Consider the following 19,231-nt stretch of genomic DNA (forward strand, 5'->3'; position numbering starts at 1 on the left):
ATTGAATTATTATGCAAACATTATATTTCCATTTTGTTTTCTTAAGATTTTTTTGTAACATAAAACAATGTCACATAAATTTCCGTGCATTGAAGTAAAAATACCACATAGAACAAAATTTCAGTATAGGATTTGTTATTCAGTTACATTAGAGAATTGGCCAAGGGTCTAAATACTTTTGCAAGACATTGTGTGGCTGAAATTTATCTCCAAAAACAAACAAATAAATCCACAGATAGTCCGGGAGAATGGCTTAAGTGAGAAGTATAAAGGCCATGTTAAATTACACAACTTTTCCACCAATTTTCAGTCGTAGACTTCATTTTCCTTATCTTAGTGAGTTGTAGGCAGTCATGGTCAACTCTATCCAACCAGTCTGTGACTCACTGCAACAAAATAAGTCATAGGAGTTAGTTGGTGTTGTGTGAGAGCTGACAATCAGTGAGTGCTCACCCAGAGGTACAATGAATGTAATGCAGCTACAAGGAGTAAGTGTTTTGGGTCCAAGAAAGAGAACAGAGACTTGTCTGTTCGATGTTGCATATTTTACATACCCCGACAGAATGGAAAAAAAAGAAATTCAAGTGCTGAAAGTGCAGCTGGATTCAGTGAACATCCCACAGAGGTCAGTCCTGGAACCATTATTTTTTTCTGATTTATATTAATGAAATTGATTCTGGTATACAGTAGTTAGTCTCTGCCATAACTCTGACAAGTTTACTAAGGAGGCAGCAAAAACTGATCAAGAAGACTTGGATAAGCTTCAGAACTGAGATAACACTTGGAAAATGTAGTTTAATATAGAAAAGTGCAAAGTGCTACATGTGGACAAAAGGAACAACAATTAAAAATACAAAATGGGGGACACTGTTTTTAAGGAAGCAACCTCTGTAAAGGATATAAGGAGGAGTCAAGATTATTTTTCTTGAGTAGAGGTTTAACTACAGCAGTCTTAAGACAGTCTGGGAAGACCCCGTATTTAATGACGAATTTACAATGTCAAGAATATTATCAATTAGCACGCCTAATACTTCTTTGAAAAAACTTGTTGGTATTGGGTCAAGGACGCAGGTGGAAGGTTTCAGTTGAGAGATTATACTATGTAATTCAGGTAAATCTATCCTGGTGAAAGCATTTAATTTGTTTATAATGGAGTACCGGGGCTTTGGAGGTTCTGCAGTGTTGGGGAGATATACTATATTATTTCTAATATCATTAATTTTTTGATTGAAAAATACAGCAATAGCCTCACAGGTTTCACTGGAAGTATTTTGGAAGCATTCCTTTGCGTTACCCGGGTTTAGCAGACGATCAATTGTAGAAAATAAGACTCTGGGATTACTAGCATTGCTATTTATAATCTTAGAGAAATAGCAGCGCCTCTCAAGACGGACTATGTTATTGTATTCTGTTATTTTAACCTTCAATATCTCATAGTGGATAATCAGTTTAGTTTTCCTCCATTTACGCTCAGCTCTACAACATGTTCTTTTTAAATCAGACACTCTTTGGGTCTTCCATGGTATAACAATGCTAGAAGATTTTTTAACTGTCTTTTCAGGTGCAACTATGTCAACAGCAGTTCTCACTTTAGTATTACATTTTTCCACCTTTCTATTTACATTATCCTCGCTATTATAGTTGGCACTATAAACAGACTGATTGCTTAGAATGTTTGTAAGTTTTAAAGCTGCTGATGAGTCAAAGAAGCGTTTTTTAACAATATGCTTCTCATGAATGTTTCCTATCATTATTTCTATATTAAATAGTAGAAGAAAATGATCTGATAGACCAATATCAATGATCTGCTTCACATCAACTTTTAGTTCTTTGGAAATTACTAAGTCTAACGTATGACCTGCTTTATGTGTAGGCTGATTAACTAGTGTACACTATCAGTCATAAACAACGTCCATGAGTTGTGATTCACATTGATTCTTCTGTTAAACCAATGTCACATTTCAAGACCTTTAGTTGGCCAGGGTATGTCAAATTATATGACTGTGTCACAACTTTCCAGCAGAGTGTTACATTTCCAAAGCATCAAATGTGGCACTCAGATCTAAGAGGATGCTTTTGAAAATTTTAGACCCATCTCTAACCTGCCCTTCTTAAGTAAAATTCTAGAGAAGGCAGTCATTATGCAGTTAAATGACCACCTCAATAAACCTGCTATTCTTGATAAATTTCAGTCGGGTTTTAGAACAAATCACAGCACAGAAATGGCACTCGTTAAAGTAGTAAATGATTTGCGAGTGAATGCAGACAGAGGCCATTTATCTGTTCTCATCCTCTTAGATCTGAGTGCTGCATTTGACACCATTGATCACAATATTCTTAGAAATCGCCTTACTCAATGGGTGGTCCTCTCTGGCAGTGTCTTACATTGGTTTGAATCCTACCTGGCAGGGAGAAAATTCTTTGTTAGCTGTGGTAATTACAACTCAAAGACACATTCTATTCTATATGGTGTTCCACAAGGCACTATCCTAGGTTATGCACCTAAAATTTGGAATAGCCTGCCAATAGGAATTTGCCAGGCTAATACAATAGAGCAATTTAAAACACTGCTGAAAACACATTACTTTAACATGGCCTTCTCATAACTTCACCTTAATTTAATCCTGATACTCTGTAAGTTCAATTCATTATAATAAATATTCATGGTGGCTCTAAAATCCGTACTAACTCCTACTCTCTCTTCTGTTTCTTTTTCCAGTTTCTTTGTGGTTGTGACTTGCACCACCACCACCTACTCAAAGCATCATGATGCTCCAACATTGATGGACTAAAAGCCAGAAGCCTGCATGACCATCATCATCAAGTCTTTCCGTGAGAACTCTAAATACAAAGAGGACTGTTTCATTTATGTGAGGTAGAATGCCCAGAGGGGACTGGACGGTCTCATTGTCTGGAATCCTTGCAGATTATATTTTTTTCTCCAGCTGTCTGGTGTTTTTTTTTTTTGTTTTTTCTGTCCTCCCTGGCCGTTGGACCTTACTCTTATTTTATGTTAATTAATGTTGACTTATGTTATTTTCTTACTGTGTCTTTTATTTTTGTATTCTTCATTATGTAAAGCACTTTGAGCTACATTTTTTGTATGAAAATGTGCTATATAAATAAATGCTGTTGTTGTTGTTGTTGATGCGAGCGCGTTGGAAAACGAATCCTTCTAGGAAAGAGACGCCCAGAGTAGTTCCTTTCAATTACCTGACATCTCTACATTTCAATTTTTTTCTGATGATTCGAATAGTTTCTAGGATCCCAGGCTTTTTACAGCACGGGCTTACACAGCTAGTTTCATAATATTAATTAAAATGATTGTGTTTGAATTTTAAATTACGTGAAACCAATCTTTAAGAAATAACATAAACAATTTCTTTCCTTAGAACCAAAAGTGAAATCAAAAGATAATCTTGTCTGAACATTGATGTTTGTTTTTACTAAACCAAAGTCCTGAACCACAATTGTTGTCAGGTTAGAATTTCAAAGAGCTGTTTATCAAATAATTAAATAATTACAGTGAAAACACAAAGACAGACTGAGTAGATACAGAACACAATGGATTAAAAATTCTTCGTTACCCTTCAGGGCTCACTCTAAATAATCCAAAATCTCGGATTAAAAGATTATGATTGCTCAACTCAATTTATTAGAAAACATTTGTGACACAAGTCAAAGAGATGGTCCTTAGCAACCATGACATACACTCTAGCAATCCACTAACTGAATACTGAGAAAAGAAAATTAACTTTCTTAACTATCTAAAGCAAAGAAAAAATAAAGCAAGCCCATGGTACAAAATCACTCTTTGTATTTTGCCAATAATATTACTGTGTATGCGGTGGGCTGGCGCCCTGCCCGGGGTTTGTTTCCTGCCTTGCGCCCTGTGTTGGCTGGGATTGGCTCCAGCAGACCCCCGTGATCCTGTAGTTAGGATATAGCGGGTTGGATAATGAATGGATGGATATTACTGTGTATTCCTTCTCACTGGAGTGCCTCATTGTCACCATTGATAATTTACTACTCTACATTTCCCATTCCCACCACGAGAGACTGGTCATGAACTACTTCGGCGAAATAGCCAGACGGGCGTGTCATCCTCTTTCTCGCTCTCTCTCTCTCTCTCCGTTAGCATTGATCCACTCATCCATCCCTTGAACAAATTTGGTTCACCATACCTTTTGTCTCTACTGAAGAATTCATTCAGAACAATGTCCCCCACTCAGCTACTCATCTTTCCTGAGATGGTAGTGGTGAGTTCATTGGATTACACAAAAGGTTTTTCTTCCCCTGTACCAAAGGAATTATGCTTTAAGTTTAGGGGTGGTGGGAAAGTTAGTCTGGTTTAGAAACAGTTGCTGAGTAGTATGATGCCTTCCAAGTCGCAGATTAAAAGTAAGACACCTGCTTACACACTTGGGCAGAAGAAGTTAGCTCAGCTGGACAAGCTTTCACTAACTAACTTGGAGAACCCATGCTCTCCATGAGAGTACACAAAATGGAGAAGGGGTGGGGGAGACATCAATGATTTCTTGCCAGTGACACTGATCTAAGGAAAATCAAAATGTCATTGATCTGATATTATTTCAAAACCTATGTTTTGCACTTTTACTGCCAATACTTTGTGTTGGATTGAGAACCTGTACAGTAATTTGCTTACTGGACTGATGCACATGATTTTGGACAAGCAGGTATCTGTCTGGTAATCTGAAAGCCGTATCAGTAACAGAGTGTAAAAGATTAAGAAGCAAGATCCTTCAGACAGTGTTATTATTGTAATAGCAAACAGAAAGCAAAAACCTATATGCAAAATGAAAGGCGAAGTGTCAATATGTCCACATGAAGTAACAGTCATTAAGGATCTGTGATGTCATCAAAACTGTGACCCAGCCTCATCAATATTAAAACCAATATAAGAGGGCAAACAAAAAAATGTGTCAAGAGGCAACCATTTCAGAAAACACACAACAGCATTGCAAATTAGCTCACCATGATTGCTTCAATCCCCATCTCTTGATGGGGCTTGTAATGTGCAATTTAGTCCTGCAGAAGGCTTCTTATTTTGACTCAGTCTTGCTTCTTATCACTTCAGCCAAAAAAACTTCACTTACTAGATTCACTAATAAAGAACAAGATATATACACTCTTGCCTGTGTAATCTTGAAGAAAATTCACTTAAATTGTTTTTACAATGACTTTTCTGCTGCCATGTATCTATGAAAACTCTGTAATGTTTAAAGTAAAATACCATTATCTTTACTTTCCAGCTTTACATAGTTGCACCAGAGATAATCGGAAAATACAGCTGGAGGCCCTGTCAACTACTGCATAGAATAGATATGCCATGCTTTTATCATCTAGGGTATAAAAGAACATTGTGAATCAGACTTTTATTGTTTTTAACAGGAACAATGTGTGTGATACTGTTTTTATATCCTTTTTGACATTATTTGTCTAACACAATTGTCAGAGCAGTTCTCATTGATTCGATGAAAGAACAAACTGTTCTTGTCTGCACATTACAAAGGAAGTGAGTTTCACTTTTTGAATACTTTACTTAAGAAGTCCTTTTTATCATACTTTAAAAATTTGACAAAAAAATGGTAATGCTGAAAATGTCATTAAGAGAATAGGCTGTATAGCACTGTTCTTTCCCAGAATGTAAATGTGCCAAGTAGTACACCTAAAAAAATCTAAAAACAGTAAAATCCTATATTCTTTTAGCACTTCTACACCGATTAACTACAAGCTATACACGGATAATACTAGAACGTAAGAATCTCCATGAATAACAACGGCGTGATACTCAAAGGACTTGAATTTACCTAAACTAACATCTTTACATTTTAACCATCAGGAATAGATGTTTACGATGCCACCACCCTTCTTTCCCTGGCGATCCGCACAAGTAAAACTGTAATCCGGAGGCGCAGATTCGATTAAAACAGCCGTGCCGTCTGAGCTAAGCCACGTTTCACTCAGTGCAATAAAATCAATTTTTCTATCACTAACAATATCGTTGATAAAAAACATCTTGTTAGTTAAAGCTCTAACATTTAATAGTACCATATTTAATGTTTCGGAGGGCAGAGCTGAATTCTATGCGCGTTATTGATATATGGAACAGAAACTAGATTATTTTTGTAATCTATAATCTGTTTTTATTGTTTTAATGCATTGTTCATCTAAAGTAGTAATTGCAATTAAATTATTGGTGTTTATGGCGCACTGCCTAGATTTTTTTTTGTGCATTAAGATTGGTTATAAGAGTATTAATGTTGTGCACTTTTACAGAAGACTTTGTTAAGCCATTATCATGTCCTAGCAAAGCAGTAGCATTACAAAAGGGGTTTAGAGTAGAAATAGACAGTCATCCATCCATCCATCCATTTTCCAACCTGCTGAATCCGAACACAGGGTCACGGGGGTCTGCTGGAGCCAATCCCAGCTAACAAGATAGACAAATTACCTTAACGATATTTTCGGAGAGGACCCGGGCACAGAATCTATTTGGATGCAGGCCATTCTGCTTGAAGAAACACGGCCTTTCCCAAAAGAGGTCCCAGTTGTCGATGAACCCGATGTCTTGATTCTCGCAGAAGCCTTTCAGCCGGTTGTTTAATCTCAGCAGACGACTGTAGTATTAATTTGATCGTCTGACGAGAGGTAGTGGACTCAAAATGAAGATTTTTGGCGATGGGGTCCTCTCCTTCGTGTCCTTAATTAGTGCTGCGAAGTTAGCCTTGAGAATCTCCGACTGTCGGTGCCTTATGTTGTTTACGCTGGCGTGTAATACAATGGATCCAACTGCCCTCTTCTTGTGCTTCTCGTAGGCAGTCGCCGCACGTCTCATCACATCTCGGACACGAGCACCGGGAAAACAAGAAACAAAAGATTTCCGATTAGGGCATGTGATATTGAGATTTCTTACAATTGAATCACCTACCATGATTACATCACCCGGGGATGGAGGCAAACTGGGGACATAGAGAGGGTCAAACCGGTTCTGGGTCGAGATGCTCGCCTGTGCCGATGGAGGTTTTCTAGCCTTGAACCGCCGCCTGCATAGCTAAAACATGCTGAGGTCTTCATCGGTGTTGTCATCACTCCTACAAGACGCGGGGGTAAAGCTTACTTGTCCTGGAAGTGAGCGCCACGATGCAGGGTTGATGTTACGTTGACTCCAGATGTCAAGGATGGTTTATTCAGCAGCCGAGCCTTCAAATCCCTAAGGTACCTTCATCTGGACAGGAGTTTCTAAATCTGTTTGTCGAGTGCCTGGAGTTCTTCTACAACGACGGCAATGCAATTCATCACACTGTCGGCCATTGTCTGCTTCTACTTCTGCTTCTGCTTCATGCCCTAGGAAAGAATGAGAGAGATGCATGGATTAGCGGCGGCAGAAAAAGTGAAAGGGATACCATTTTGTTAGTGGCTAAGCAACTTTGTCTTTCATCTGAGGTTTCGTTTTGCAGATGTGCTCACCTCACTTGTGTTATTAGCAGCTAAGCAAGTTTTCTGTATCCTTAGAGGTGGAGCCCTTTCCCCGACTCCACCTCTTACTTCCGGGCTGGACAGAGACACACACTTCCACATGTAGTCGTTTATATATAAGATGTATTATTCAGCATAATATAGAATTATCAAAACTAGTACTTAAGCCTTATGGACAATAATTTGGGCTTATCATTGCAAGGCCAAGCCTACATCTTTAAAAAATTATACGATAAGATGTCTGCAGTCCATACTGTAATTATAGTTTCAATTCAGCAATTTCTGCAAAGGTTATTAAATATGTATATAAAAAGTGAAAATTAATTAGAATTTCAGCATTTAGATTGAAAAGCTTTAAAAACATTGATATTTCAGGGAGAGTACCAGAAAGCAAGAACATTCATAGTGTAGTGAATTTGGACTTTCCACAATAACCACTGTCAAACAAAAATGTCACATAGGTCATAAAGTGAAAGAAACACTGGTGAGTTATAAAACCAAGCTTCAAAGATACAAAACTGAACGGCTAATGTACATTTCTGAATTATATTAATTCAGATTCAGGGCAGAGTACCCAGTAACTAAATGATGTTTCTATTTCTTTTGTTTTACTTTCAAGAAAAAAAGAAAGTGCACAATTTTCATATAAGCAAACTTGCATTTATTATGTAGAAAGCAGTGGCCCTAATCCATTGTTAGAAACCTTCAACTATCCTGTGAATTCCAAGCATACTGTGCATAACTTTTGGTGTCTGTGTCCTCAAACCCTGTACTTCTTACATTTTTAACACTCCTCTCTGTCACTAGTGTTCCTCGCTTTATATGCATTTTTTCAACCCCATCATTTAAATCCCGTCATACTGTATACTGAAAAGTATGCATATTCCTTCAGGGGTTGAACAAACTATTCAACATAACTATTTTGAATTGCTTAATAAATATTCTGTAAATGCAATACGTATAGTAACAGCAAGTTTTGAAGTCTTTGGAAACTGACTGAATAATAGGAAATACTCAGAAGTACAAGTATAGCCAAGCATGAAATGGCTCACAAGATTTGTTATGCAATTTCTTTAAAGGAGAACAAAGTAATTAGAAGCTTCCTGATTATGTTTATTCAGAAATGATTAATTAGGAATGGCAAGTAGCAAGTTAGCTTTCTGTGACTTTGATGATCTTTGATTATTTTCCTTATATGATCAGGCCATGACTTTGTATATGTACCACCTTATTCTGAATAGTAAACTGCAGGTGATGTGTTACAACCACCCAGTTTTTCTGAAACAACCTTTTTGATTATACAGTCATGGGCCAGGTTTTGAGGCTAAGTTCAAAATGTGTGGGAGTCATTTGTGATTCAATAAAGAGCTTACTTGATCCTGTGTTAAAAGATTACTCTTGGAAGCAAAAATGTATTTTGAAATGGCCTTGATTGTTTAACAATATCCTTCTCCAGTAATGACAATGAATCCTCAATGTTATTTTTGGCATTTATTTGTCTATTCTTTTTTCATACTGCATTTTGCAGTTATTGTGTCACATGCTAGGCTCTTTTGTGAATGTGTGTTTAATAGGAATAAATTAAGTTTAATTTTTAAGGAATGGTGTAGTAATTCTGCTATAGGACAGTAAGATTTTTTGTAAGGGATGACATATAATAATAGTGAAGATTTTCAAAAAAGTGGGTAACATAATGGTGAAGTGATCAGTAATACTGTAATTCAGCATTCATTCAACTCTGGGTCTGTTTAATGTCTGTGGAGACCGTGCACATACTCCCCACATCATATTGTCACACATCTCCAAACCATGCATACAAAGACGGTTGTCTACATTGCAGTAGCCTGAGTAGACCTCGAAGAGGAGTTATTCCTTTCTTCTGCCTAATGATGGCAGGCTGGCGATAGTTCACAATGAGTCTAGAAGGGACAAAGCAAGTTTAGAAAATAAATTTCCATAAAAGCCAGCACTTTAGATTTTACAGTATGTCTTCCTTCTATGCCTTCGTGGAAACATTTGTTATGGAATCCTACCATTTGCATGTTCCTAATACAAATAATGAGTTGCATCTCTAAAATGTTTTCCCTCAAGAAAAGTATCATCTTTTTTGGCTTGGCAGTAGTGTGTATTCTTTAATTAGAGAGATTGCATCTCTATAATCTGGCTTTTGTCAGAAAAGCCTTGCAAGTTGGTTAAGATTCATGAATTGGAATCTTAGATTTCTTGAAAACTGATACATATTATTCAAAACAGTAGAGGGTTGCAGCATTGAAACTGGAGCACTCAAATCCTCTGACCAATTTCCTTCAAAACTGGCAGTGATTAAGGATCATATTAGCAGGATTTATGGCTGTGTGAAAAAGTATTTTAACTGTTGCACTCCCCACCCCCATCCACTAACACATTTTTATGTGTCTTAGGGAAACATTTAAGAATTAACAATTTATTTATTTATTTGGAAGCATTTCCTACATGAAGATAAATGCCAGTACACACTAAGAACAGGAAACAAGGTAGTAACATTAACCAAATGAAGCATTCATGAAACAAGAAACAGACTCTACATACTTGCCTGTCTTCATGCCAGGCCCAGCAGAATATTTGCAATATGGTAGACATGATTGTGGTTTGATACTAATTTATTGAATATAAATATACATGTGTATTTGTAAAACGCTTTAAAAAGAAAAAAGGTAAGAGATTCAAAGCAAATTTTCACCTGACCCTGATTCCACCTGATATTTCATACGAAGCTCATTTTTTATTAAGCTTGAAACTATCCAGAATAACCTTTTAGATCTTTGGTCTACATAAATAATAACAGAACATCAAGCACTTAGACAAAATTGAAATCATAGGTCACATTTCAGCACTACAAAAGTAAGCTGCAACTGTAATGGTAATACAATCCCAATTCCATACTGGGACAGTATGAAAAATGCTAATAAAATCAAAATGAAAGGCGCTCTAAAACTATTTAGGACAGTTGAGTGTTACCCACTGGGTAACATTATCATTTTGTTTAATAACACTTATTAAGCATTTGGGCACTGAAGACACAAGATAATTAAGTGTAGCAAGCAGAATTTTCCCCGTTCATCCATTGTGCAGGTTTTCATCTGTGCACTTATAGCAATTATACAGAGCATTTGTTACCGTATTTTGTGCTTCACAATGTGCCACACATTCTCAGTCAGAAACAGGACTACAGGCAGGCCAGTCTCGTACCTGCACTGTCTGCTTACATAGCCATGCACTTGTAATCTGGGAAGAATATGGTTTGATCTTGTCCACTGGAAAATGCAGGGACGTCTCTGGAAATGAAAGCATCTGGATGGCAGATACTTTGCTCCAAAAGTTTCACATATCTGCCTACATTAATGGTGCCCTCACAAACATGCAAGCTACCTGTGTCATGGGCACTGACACACCACCATTCCATGGCAGATGTGTGCTTTTAGACCTGACACAGATAACATCTTGTATGGTCCTCTTGCTCTTTGGCCCAGAGAACACATCAGCCAAAGTTTACAAAAACTACTTGAAATGTTGACTCATTGCACCGCAAACCACAACTTCACTGTGCTACTTTTCTTCTCAGATGAGACAAAGCCCAGAGAAATCAGTGGTGCTTCTGGAGAGTGTTGCTTTACATAGTAAAACCATAACTTGCATTTGTGGATGCAGCAATGAACTGTGTTGACTGAAAAAGTATTACCAAAGTATTTACCACACCCATGTCATGATATCCATGACAGAGGTAGCATGGTTTATACGTCAGTGATGTCTAAGGGATTGGATCATGTGCATGTGGTTTTCGGTTTTGCCTTTTACATACAAAGATTAGACTGGATTCCTTGAGTCTTATTATTATTGAATTGAATTATTGAATTATTGAAAGTGAATTTCCCCTTGGGATTAATAAAGTATCTATCTATCTATCTACCATTATACTGTGCACTGCAGGGAATAAAATGGCCAAAATCATACCGATTTGCCTTTGAGGAATGTTGCTTTCAAAATACTGGATCATTCACTGATGCATCTGTTGGCAAATTGGTGAGCACTGATCCATCCTTGCTCTTGAAGGACTTGGACTGTGTCGGAGGCTGCTTATATACTAGAACATGGTTGCCTCTCCTGTTTCACATTGATTTCAGTCCTAAACTACCATTTCCCAACTTTTTTAGAAAGTGTAGCAGGCATCAATCTTAGAATAAATGCATATCTTTAAAAATCAGTATGATTGATTAGGTAAAACCTGAAATAACTTGTCTTTATGCTATTTTTGTTTGAAAATAAGTCAAATTAAATTTACAAATCACTTCTTTTTGTTTTTATTAGCATTTTCCATTTTGTCCCAAATGTTTAAACTTTATTTTAGGCTGCCTTTGTGGATTTTCCCCAGACAGTCTGATATCCCAAAGATGTGCTGGTTAGTTTGTCGGGCTGAATATGTTAGGGAGTGTGTTTAAGTGCCCTGTGATAGGCTTGCATCCCAATCAGGGTTTGTTTCTACCAACATAAAATGTATTATTATTACCCAACAACTTTTTAACAGAAAAAAATGTGATACGAAAATGGAAGGGCAATTTGAGTTAAAAGTTATATAATGTTCTAATAATAGTACTGTTCTAACCTAATTAATACTATACCAGTAATGGCGCACTGCATGATATGTGCAGTGAATACACTTGACTTATAATTTTCATGCTCTTTCTCTGTACGTTTAGCATTCGTTTGCTCAGTGGTTGATGTGCTTACTGCTTCCTGAGCAGCTCTTCTTTTCTCCACCCTAGCGGGCCGCTTCTTCTCTTCTTTCGTCTGCATCTTTTCTCGTTAAAACTGATTAAGTCAGTGTTTGTGTTGCAATTACTTAGTACGTTTTCTTAAATTTTTCACTTAAGCTGGCACTTAAGTATTCAATCTGCCTCAAGAATGATTTAAAATATGAAGAAGCAGGGGAAATGATGGCAAAGGTGGCAGGGATGAGAACAGTGTCCATATGCATGTGTCACACGGCCGCCCTCCCGGCTGCTGCAGAGAGTTGATTCTACAATAAAATAAAAATAAAAAGAGGAATAAACTTGGAGGTCAATCATCACCCCAAAAGCAGATAGTAGACGTCACGTAGTGTATGTGTACCAAATTTCAGGTCAATCGGTCAAACGGTTTGTGAGCTACAGTTAATTTAAAATCCTGGACAGACAAACAAACAGCCACGGTAGTGTATTATATATAAAGATGCTTCATTAACTTCAAATAAAGAGTAAAAATTCAGTATTTTAGGTCACACATCTTAAGACAGAGTTAATATTTAATATGTTAATGATCAAGGATTAAGTTTAATGTCTTGTATTAATTTCAGGTGTAGATACTTCTTTACTTTCTAACAAAAATACAATAAGTGATTCAGTTTGATTTTTTATTCATATAAGGGGTAGGCATTAATCTTCCTTTACAGCTCTGGAGACCTATGACTGATTAGTCTTTGCATGGGGTTTGCATCTGCCTCCCTTTCCAATGAATGCTTTCTCCAGGTTCTCCTCTATATGTACACTGCACTAAGAAATGAATAAGACTATCATTTTATATGCCTAGCTATATTTGACTTTCACCAAGTTCTCTGACACATAGCAGTAAATAAAAAAAGTTCTAACTAACAAAGACTATATACAAAAAATCAAAATTTTCATGTGGCTTTCCAAAAAAAAAGAATTATACAAAATTTAGTGAACTTGTGTGAAAAATTAAGTGAACCCTTAGTTGTCTTAGTTGTGTCATTGCAATTAAAAGGATAATTAGAATCAGGTGCACAAAAACATGTGCAAATGATTAGTTGATCATCAGGAAGTGATTCCACATGTATGGAAAATCAGGAACTTAGTTTGGTCTTAAGCACTCAGGTATGTGGTAACACATCATGGATAGATCAAAGGAAATTGGTGACAGTGCAGAAAAAAAATTGCTGCTCTTATCAGTCTGGGAAGGGTTACAAAACCATTTCCATTTTCCATAATGACATTTTTTTGTGTTATTTGTCAAAGGAGGTTACTTTTTTCTGTATTAGGACTGTGTGAGGATAGTTGAAGGTCAAATATGTCTAAATGTTTTAAGCGATAAAATCTTACAGGGTGTCCTGTTTACCGCACCATATACTGTTTGGTCATGTTTCACAACATGATTTTTTTGGCTGTTTATACTTAATACCCCTAAACATCAGAGGAATCAGAGTGAGAGATATGTTAATAAGCTATGAGTAATGCAATTTCATGTTACCTGCCTATTTTGCATGTGGAACTGGCACTAAACTATGCAAGAAAATCAAATTACCATGCATTTGAGGTCACATAACCACTCATGAGGTAATGTCAGCGACACATGAAACATAAGTAAAACACCTCTTTGTTGTTGTATTTTTTGTTTGATCATGAATAGAGATTATTTTCTAAAGAAACTTAGTGAACAATGCCATTCTAACCCTGTCTAGGACTGAATTGATAGCAGCAAAACTAGGAGTTCCTTTTATATGCTACGAAAATCAGAATTAGCTCTTTGAAAAAGTCTGAAATGAAGGGTTGACAACTCTATCTTCCTCACAATCAAGCTTATTTAAGTCCTGAACTTTCTTAAAAGGGTTATTCAGTCCTGAATTAGATTCACTGCCATTTTATCTAAAAAAGGCTCTTTCATTAAGTACACAACATTTCATTAATAGAAGTGAGATCACTGGACTGTTATAAGAGCGGTTTCTGACAAATAACTTAACTCACTCATGAGAAATACTCCTCCTATTTTACTGCCAGATATACTGTACAAGTAATACTCCTATAAAAAGATACTTTTTTATGAAAACAGCAATTAATAACATTTGGAAGAAAAGAAGGAAACCATTCTGATACTTCTCTAAGACATATTCCATATTTGAAAGCACTAAAGCATTTAAAAATTGTGTGGAATTGTCAATGTAAAGACACAATAAAATATGTTGTGTTTCATTCATTGAACTCGGGATGCCCTGACAAATGTTGGCCCATTACTTCACCTTAAAATGGGAAGTCATCCTTGTGTGTCCAGTTTCTCTAACAGTTCTTTAACAGCTGCATCTTGCTTCACACAAATCATATTTACTGTATCTGCTCATTGAAGATTTTAGTAGCCATCTTTTAAGACTGTAGTATCAGTCCTTTAAGAAGCACAGGGCATGTGACAAGTCAAATGACAGATTTCACAAATGTTGGCAGTTACCTTACAAAGACTAATTATAGCTTGTTTTTACAGCTAAATATATTTTTGATACAAAACTGCTTATTTTTTACTATGTAGTTGCCTTATCAATTAGAAAGAATAAAAAATATTAAAATATCAATGATCACCATAAAGTAGATATTGTAAAACATAGAATCAATATAACATATAATTCCATATATTCTTTTTTCTTTATCAATTCAATGTTATAAAAAATGCCAAGATTGCCAAATACGTTTTGCAGGACTATCAGAGTCAGGGACAAATGTTTTACTATTAAAGACTATTTGACTTAAATAAAGACTAAAGACTATTAAAGACTTTTTAAATAAAATTTACACAGTATGTGTTCTATAATACAATGTATACTCCGGTATACTAATACTGACATTTATGACTTCATTATATTTTAATTTTAAATTCTAAAAAGGTTAAGAATATAAAATTTCCTAAAATGCATTGAGAAGCCAATTGAAAATTTAAAAACAGAATTTTCATTTACAGTATTGACAAAAGGTAATTCCATCATATTCTTTGCCAGTCATTTTACAATAAACCCCTTTAGAGATTAATCTACTGTAAACCATAAGAAAGTTTACAAAGGAGAGGAGATCATAGATGCAAGGGTAATTTCAAATGCCACATAAGCATATCTAATAAAAACCTTTGCTGCTTTAGCCAAAAGATGGATTTAGGTTTAGATTAATAAAAGGTAATTGTATAAGGACTTCATAATCCTTTTTAATCCATTCATTCATTTCCCGATCCCTCTTATTTCATTACAGGTTTGTGGTGTGCTGGAACCTATCCCAGCTTCATCACGTGAAATTCACAGACCAATCCTCGTTGAGAAGCCCATTCATTACAGTATGCACACACACACTTAGCCACTTTCATTTGAAACCCAGCCAATTAAAAGTCACCACTTTATCTACAAAGTATCAATTTGAGATATGTTTTACTAATATGGTGCTTAGCAACTGCACAATATGATTAAGAAACAATTAATTGTATTCTAACTAAAGTTTCATATAAAAGGTTTCTAAAAGTTTATAATCTTTTAATGCACTTCCATCATACCAGGTTTTCGAAGAATACAAGGGGTAAAACGAGTTGAACTGAAATTGTGTGGGTACATCCCCCAGAACACCTATAATCATCATTAAAAAACAAACTTAAACCCTTTTGGCAAGATGCAGTTGAAACCTTTTGAAAGTCTTACTCACATATCCTTCATGATTTCACTACTGGAAATCATTACCCACCTTAATAAAAGGATAAGTGTCTATGTGTATGTCTGTGTGTCTGTCCAGTGGCTATGTGTCTGTCATTCCAATGGACGGCACATCACAAACATTGACACAATGTTTACCAGTCCCATACCAAATGGAATATATTGGAAGAGAGATTGTTTGCACTGCAAATGACAACTCTGAGGTCTACATTAATTACTTAAATTTCAAGCCATCTTTGTCGGGTAGCACAGCTAATTTTATTTAAGATCCTTAAATTTCTGCAAATCTTTACATTTCTTCAGAATGTAACTTTGCAAAGGCAATTAATATTTGTCAGCTGGAGGGATCACAATGAAAACTGCCATGGGGAGGAGCAGTTAGATTTTATGCCAGGGAGAGGAATGGCTGATATAGCATTTGCATTGAGACAGCTCATAGAGAAGCATCGAGAAAAACAGAAAGGTTTGCATATGGTGTTTATTGATGTGGAAAAGGCTTAGGATAGAGTGTCACATCGATAAGTCTGGAGGTGCACGACAGGTAAAGGAGTACTAGAAAAGTATGTAAGGGTTGTCCAGAGCATGTATGAGGGTGTGGGGACTCTGGTTGAAATCACTGTTGACGTAACACTTCCAGTTAGTTGGACTACACTGTGGATCTTCTCTAAGTTCTTAAACCTTTTTGACCTGGTTATGGATGTGTTGAGTCATGGGATAAAATACCTAACCCCTGATGCATGCTTTTTTTTCAGAAACATTTTGTTGTGTAGTAGCAAAAAGAGGAAGTGGAGAGGAAGTTGTAGGAATAGAGAAGGGCTTTGGAAGGTAGAAGAATGAAGATGATTAGGAAGAAAACAGAATATTGAGGTTTAATGATGATCAGGATTCTGAAGTTAGCAGGCAAGGAGAGCTATTTGTTAAATTGGATATTTAGGATCAGTGATAGCTCAAGATGAAAAATTAGATACACAGATAACCCATAGAGTACCGTGTGGATGGAGCAATTGGAAGAAGGCATCAGGAGTGTTGTGTTTTAGAAGAATTAAGGTAAAGTGTAAAGGTATGGTTTTTAAGACAGAGGTAAGACTAGCAATGATGTATGGAGCTGAGACATTGGCAGCAAAGGGAAAAAATAGGAGAAAAAGATAAATGTTGTAGAAATGAAAATGTTGACATGGATTTGTGGAGTTAAAAATGCTACAGAATAAGAAACGAGACAAGCAGAGGTCCAAGAAAAGTGGGAGAGATATTTAAGAAAGTACAGAGAAGTAGGTTGAAGTGGTATGGACATGTGATGAAGAGACTTCTGATGTGGGCAAAAGAGTGATAGGAATCGAAGTACAGGGGAAGAGAAAGCAAGGGAGACCAAAGCAGAGGTGGTGGAATAAAGTAAAAGAAGATTTGAAGGAAAAGAGTCTGATTAGAGAGGTGGTGCAGAACTGAGATGTTTAGAGAAGGTTGATCAAGCACATCAATCCCACATAAAAGTGGAAAAAGATTAAGAGGAAGAAGAAGAACAAGAAGTAGAAGCAGGGCACCTCCTTTCCTTTTCCACTTCTTCTATTTATGATCCAAAAACACTTCTGATGAGGCACTTTTAATCCCTTCAGTATTATAATGATTTACAGTATGTAGCACAATTAATCAAGTTAGGAGCAAGGTTAACAGAAACATTGTTTATATATTTAAATTAATGCTGACAGAAAGACTCCAACCCTGGTGGAAATTATAGCTATAGATTATTAGGTATAGATTATGGTATAGATTACTTATCTACCCTTTTCCCAAGTAAAACAATGCCACTTGCTTGCCAATCAATACTATAATATCCTTCAAACTGCTCTGTTTTTGTAAACCCACAATTTTTAGGAATTATTTGATACATTTCCATTTAGTTAAAGAATAACCATGGTTATCTTAATGCAATGAAAGAGTATTCTTACTACTTTGAAGTACGAGTTGTTCATGCAAAGTAAACCACACATTCCAGTAGAAGATGTTGGAAGTGGGATTGGTTGATACACAGGAGACGATTAAAAAGAAACTTACTTCTTACAGACTCACCACAGATTTCGTAAGTATAGACCTAGAATTTCTAAAGTCAAAATAAGATGAAATGAAAGAGTTAATAATTAAGATATGAGCAAAGGAAACTTCAAACAAGGTGATTATGGTTCCTTGAAGCCATTCTGACTCTAAGCTACAAATTTCATTTGTGATAGCAATTGCTCACTAGGGATATTTAAGCATGTTATATTCTTTAGGCAGCCTCCCTGTACTATTTAATATCACATCACCAAGTGTCACTTATTTTCCAATTACGGAGGTCATAATGCTATTAGAAAGATGGGAGAATTTTATTCTTGTAACAACCTATGAAGCAATTATAATTGTTTGCTTAATTTTATGAATGTAATATTATGTTAAATGTATAGGTTTATTAACTGCCTACCTAAAGTTAATGCAATTTATCAGGAAAGGAAAATATTTTGTATAATCAGTACACTGACAGGCTGTTAAATCAGAGGAGTAGTAGTGTCCATTACATGACATGTTCATATATAACCCATACCCACTCAATTCATAGCCTAAATTCAAGTAAATGTTAGCCTGATTCCCTCTTTGGTCTCACTGAGATGTTTGATCGTCTTTGCATATTTTATTTACATAAGCAGTACTGTTCTGATTTAGTATGTTTTTAAAAAAAAATAAGTGTGAGTTTATACAACTGTTTATTAAGAAATGTGATATTTTTAAATTACTCTATATTAATGCAGTAAAAAGACAACATAATTTGTGTAAAGTGCTAAGAAGATTTATAGTACACAAGCAAAAAAAAAAACAGATATTGAATTGATGAACACACAGAAAGTTTGCCAGAGGAGGATTAAACAGCTGCATTTCTTGACTTGTTTAAACATTGTTTTAATATTGTTCTAGACAAACATTTTATCAAAACAAGAAAATAATTAGTCCTTAACAGCCACATAGGCCTATTTTGTTCATCTACTTTCATGTGGTCTGATGTTATGCCAGTCAAAGGATTGGAGAGCTTTGCAGATTTAAATACCCAGAGGAGAATCACAGAAAATTAATTTAACCTTTTAATAACAAATCACTGCAAATGTTGGGTCACAACGACTCACTGTTTTGCTCAAGGGATATAAAGATTTAATTGTGTCAAGTAAATCAAACTTTAAAATGATACTTTTCTACTAATAGCAGAAGCATATTTTTGAACTCATCTGC

Source organism: Polypterus senegalus, chromosome 2 (assembly GCF_016835505.1).
Source record: "Polypterus senegalus isolate Bchr_013 chromosome 2, ASM1683550v1, whole genome shotgun sequence".
Taxonomy (NCBI): domain Eukaryota; kingdom Metazoa; phylum Chordata; class Cladistia; order Polypteriformes; family Polypteridae; genus Polypterus; species Polypterus senegalus.